We start from the raw sequence: 5,588 nt of genomic DNA, 5'->3' as shown, positions 1-5,588 counted from the left end.
GTGCACTTCCCACCCTAGAGGATTATGTTGATTTGGGCACACATAACTTTGTTATGGACTGCTAGTAGCCCAGAGCTATGTCTGATCCATGCACATGGGGAGAAAAGTTTTTTCTGCAGCAACCCAGCCTCCCAGGGCTTTTGCTGTGTAACCCATGAAGTGGTTTGTTTCTTTTTTCCTTTGAATGGGTCATTGGGGTTCTTGGGTGATTGAGGAAGTGGAGAAAAGAGGGCCCAAAGGTGTGAAACTGGACATCTTGATGATCTGGCTGTTAACATTGTGGAACAACTTATACACACTTTATGCTGATGGCTGCCAGAGCTGTATGTGCATTCCAGAGCTCTCTCTCCTGGGATTTATAATTATACAACCAGTAGTGTCTAGGATGACTCTGTGTGGCTGTCTCATAAAAGCCACAGTGTCAACGTGCCCTGAACCAAGCCCGTCATCTTCTTCACCTCATCCTGCCCCATTTGCTCCTCAGCTCATATTTTTTCTTGGTAATGGTGATAAAATGATGGGTCATTACTGACTCCTTATTCTCTAGCACTTCAACTTCATTTTACTAAACTGAAAATCAGACCTTATCACACTTCTGCCTTGAGCTATTCTGGAGCTCTCTTATCTGTGAGACATATTCCAAGCACTTTAAAATTTCATGAAAATCCCTGGGACCTGGCCCTCACCTGTCTCTCTCATTCCCTCTACGGCAACTGGCCCTCTGTGCTATCACCTGTACTCTCTTTGCTTGAGTTCCCATCTACTCCCAAAGTGCTGGCTCCTACTTCCCTTGAAGTACTCAGCTCAGGAACCACACCTCTGTGGATACTTCCTGATCTCCCATCTGTGTTAGCGCCTCTTACGTGTGCTCCCACTGCCACATGCCTCTGCACAGCATTGGTCACTCTGTGGGGCACTGGCAGGACACATGATCGTTCACTTCTGAGTCCTCAGAGCCCAACACTGTGCTGGACAGCAGATGTGCCTCAACAAATTTAAGTGAATGAAGCAAACGATACCTGTCCTTGGAAGGTGACCAAGGTCTGTGGGGGAAGGAACACTCAAGATCGCACAGTAAGCTTGTGAGGAGCCTGAGCTAGACCTCATCTTAAGCCTAAGGTCAGGGCTCCATACCCTGTAGGATGGGCTCTATTTTGTTAACTCACAGCATACAAGGGTGTGGAAATACCTGGTAGAAGTACTTTATCAAGTGGCTGTTCCTGAGTTTTCCAAGCTTCTACAGCTATAAAATTGAGGAAGAAAGCGAGCTTGAATTTACTGTGGTCCTTACCTTGAGAGAGTTTCCTGTCTCAACTTCACATTAAAATAACAAACCTCTAGTGTGGAGACCTAGAATCCTGCTTCCTGGCCAAATAAATCCTGTCATATTTCTGGGACTGATTTCACAACTAATTAAGGATTTATTATAGCCGCCCTCCTCCCACACACCCCTCTTATGCTGACAGGACCGGCCATGGGAGAAAGAAAGTGAGAAATTATCTAAAAATAAAGCAAATCTGCAAGGCCATCCTTAAGAAATCTATAGGCATCCCTTTGGACTTGAGTTGGAACAGATGGAATGTGGAGACAGAAGCTTCCGAGCGATGCAGGGGAAGCAGAGCTCCCTCAACTGTTCTTTCCCAAAGCCATCTGGCTTCTCCATTGACTCCAAACTCCCATCATCAAGGGTCACAGGCCCCCACCTGACAGGGTAGAGACAACCTGATGAGTTGTCACATCTCTGCAGGCTCCTCCACCTCATCAGCTAAGGCCAAATCTCCATACGGGTGGAGAGGGTTCAAGCTGGCCTACGGTAATTGATGTCAGGATAGAGCTTCTGTCTTTGTTTGGGCTGCCACAGTGAAGTGCTATACACTGGGTAGTTTAAACAACAGAAATTTATTTCTCACAGTTCTGGAGGCTACAAGTCTGAGATCAGGATGCTGGCATGGTTGGGTTCTGGTGAGGGCTCCCTTCCAGGTTTGTAGGTGGTTGCTTATCTTCTCACTATCTTCCATGACAAAGAGCAAGGGAGACAGTGAGCTGGTGTCTCTTCAAAGGGCACAAAGCCTATCATAAGGTTCCCACTCTTACCACCTCTGCTAACTCTAATTACTTCTGTAAAGGCTCTATGTCCAAATATAGTCACACTTGGGGTTAGGGCTTCAATATAGAAATTTTAGAGAAACACAATTCAGTCTATAGCAGGTTCCTTCTGGGGGTGCAGGTACTGACTGAGAGGGGCACAGGGAACTTACTGAATGCTGGAACATTCTCTATTTTGCTCTGAGGGCATATGCCATGTAAAAAGCTCTAGATTTGTGCTGTTCCTTGTATGTAAATTATATAGCTTGATTAGAGCCAAACCATTTGAGGAAAAAGTCTCGAGTTACATTTGAAATAAATGGATTCATGATCAGCGTGTCCTGTAGACTTTTGAAGATCTGTGAATGTCAAAAAACTAAATGTATATTTTAATCTTTGCTGATGCTGAGAGGTCCAAATAATTGCCTTTGCTAACAAAGGCAATTATTTGTTAATAATCATATTGTTCACTGATTAGAAAGCAGTATATTAAGCGTTTTGCCTCTTAACCTGTTATTTTTGTTGTATTACTGCTTTAGACACATTCTGAGAAATCGGGTTTAGAGTTGACATGTGAAACATAATTTCCATTTAAATACCCTCCTTATCTCACACATTTATTATGTGAACTGGAATTCCATAATATATGTAAAGAATCCAGTCCTAGGCTGACATGTGGCAGGTGCTCAAAAAATAACAGTGTTCATTTGTAACAGAAACTCACAGGCATATGTGGGACCTGGGGGCTGGCAGGGATGTGGGGCATGGTTATAGAGGAGAGAGGGTAGAGCAAGATGTGGGTGGGGCCTGGTTAGACGTGTGGGGACCCTAAGTCCAGAGCAGACCAGATACAAAGTTGATGCCAAGTCCCCTCTTCTCTCTGGTGCCTGATTCTGGAAACTGGGGCCAGGGCTGAGCTTCCCTGAGGACCTAGATACCAGCCCACAGGGAAGCATTGGTATGGGGCTAGCTATCTCAGGTACAGGCTAGAGGGATGAGGATCAGCCACAGGTGTGAGCTGTCAGCCTTTTGAAGCTGCTTCCCCAGTTGGGAGCTTAGTCATTTCTTCATTTCTTCATTTTGCATATTTATTGGATGCCTGGGGTAGCTAGGTACCATTTCTGTGATTATATGTGAGGTGTGTCCAAAGAGGATAACACTATTTGCCTCCAGCTTTGAGTACTACTTGCAAATATAACGCTATGGAACACTTTTGCATCCCTGGCACCATGCCAAGGGCTTGAAGCGCTTCCTCTCATTTCATCCCAATCACAGTCTTGTGGAGTAGATACTGTTATAGCCTCATTCACAGAAGAGGAAGCCAAAGCACAGAGAGTGTCAACTACTTCCTCAGTCACACAGTTCGGTGGTGGAGCCCCGAGAGTTCAGCTGTAGAGTGTGCACTTGTAAGAACTACACTTTGTTGTCTCCACTTCTAAGATATGTTAATGATTGTAGGAAAAAAGTGCATAGCCAGGAAGTGAATTACATGAAATTCTAATATATAGCAGTGGTGTCTGTAAGCATTATAAGTTGAGATTTGTAGGAATTTTCCCATATAAAGACATGATTTAATTAAAAATGCACCTAGGTTTGGGGCGCCTGTGTAGCTCGGTGGGTTAAGGCCTCTGCCTTCGGCTCAGGTCATGATCCCAGGGTCCTGGGATTGAGCCCCGCATCGGGCTCTCTGCTCTGTGGACAGCCTGCTTCCTCCTCTCTCTCTGCCTGTCTCTCTGCCTACTTGTGATCTCTGTCTGTCAAATAAATAAATAAAATCTTTAAAAAAAATGCACCTAGGTGTATATAACTTTATAAGTCTTTGATTTTTTTGAATAAAATGAGCACAGCACTTTGTCATTTTATTTGCTAAATAATATTCCATTTTAGAGTCATGTCAAAAACGTGCATCAAATGGCTGGTTCCCTCTGGCCATTTATACTTAGCTTTGCTCTGAGACTGGATGGAAGAGACAGGACTGGACTGTTAGATGCTCTCTGTTCTGTCCAGACCTATGGGAGCAACACAGGCATGGTTCCTGGGGTTTCTCTCCTCAAGAGAAGTTTATATGATCTCTAGAGAGAATCTACCATCCTCTGGGAGTTTGTTAGAAATGCACATTCTCAGGCCTGAGCTGAAATTCAAAAGTCTTGGTTTAGGGCCAGCAGCCTGTGTTCTCCCAGTTCTCTGAGTGAGGTTGAGGGTGTAAAGTTAAGAATCACTGATGAGGGAAAATGATTGCTTGCTGTGCTCAGCTTTGACCTGAGCAGGGCAGGGAAAGGAAAAGGTTACAGTACTGTCTGAAGAGACCAGCTTTGGGTGGCCCCTTGAGAGTGCTGTGTGTGTAGGTGAAGATGACTCATTCGCGAGGGAGACCTAGGTGGGAACAGGGAGGTGCCTCATGAGTCACACGCACCTTCCAAACCTCTACAACAGGAGCAGCTGAGAACTGAGGTCCTGGGCTAGCCCCGGGGGGAGTGCCAGGAGAATGGTCATGGAATCCTATTTATTACCGTTATGTTTGGATCCAAGAGGACAGCCGCCTTTATTGTCATAGTGGCAGCCACCTGGGGTATGCAGACCTGTCTTGAGAGGCTTAATGCACCTCTGTCCTTGCACCCCAGGGTTTCCTAGGGAGTAACTCCTGAGTCACAGCAGAATCCCCTGAGCCACCAGCTAAAATTGTGGGTTTCTGGATTTCTGGATCTCCAAATATACCAGGCATCAGAATCATGGAGAAGGTCTATAAAAGCCAGATGGTTGGGCTGTACTCCTAGAGTTTGTTAATCAGGTCTGGATGCAATGCTGCTGCTGGAAAGGGATGCCTAAGCCAAACAAGCTTAGAGTAGAGAGGATTTGTGATCCTTATAAGTAAGGAGAGAGGTTCAGGTAGGGCAGGTCCAAGGTTGACTGAGCCTCCAGGTCACCAAGGACACAGTTCCTATCGATCTCTCAGTTCTTGCCTCTTGTGGCCTCAGCGTCTGGGTAGTAGTATGGCTGCCTCTGCCTCAGACATCACGTCCTTATCCCACCAGGACCAGTGGGGGAGAGAGCACTGTTGTCCCAGTATTGTATGCCTGAGGCCTCAGATTCCCCCTGGTTGAACCTGATGAGGTCACATGCCCTCCTTTGAACTAATGACTGAGGCCAACAGGGCACAACCCAGGAATTGTATGTGCGAGAGGTGAATACCCAATGGGACTCAGTGCTGTTGGGGAGAGTGAAGAGGAACAGATGCTGGCAGGGTGAGCAACTTGCCCTAAACTGTCAGCACCTTCTTGGTTTTGGCATTGAAAGTCCTGCATTCCGGGAATGACCTCAGTGCCAGGCAGACCTGGATGCTTGATCACCCTGGATGTGGGGTAGGCCAGTGGCAACGTCTACCAGTGGGGCAGCACCTGGACCTAAGGATCCAAATCTCCAGGAGGAACTGCATTTTGATGGCTCTCAGGGCATCTGAGAGAGTTTGATATTTGTACTTTTCTTTTCCTGCTTGTGAAAATACA

Source organism: Meles meles, chromosome 9, assembly GCF_922984935.1.
Source record: "Meles meles chromosome 9, mMelMel3.1 paternal haplotype, whole genome shotgun sequence".
Classification (NCBI taxonomy): Eukaryota; Metazoa; Chordata; class Mammalia; order Carnivora; family Mustelidae; genus Meles; species Meles meles.
The sequence above is the reverse complement of the archived record's forward strand: the minus strand, read 5'-3'. Positions refer to the sequence as shown.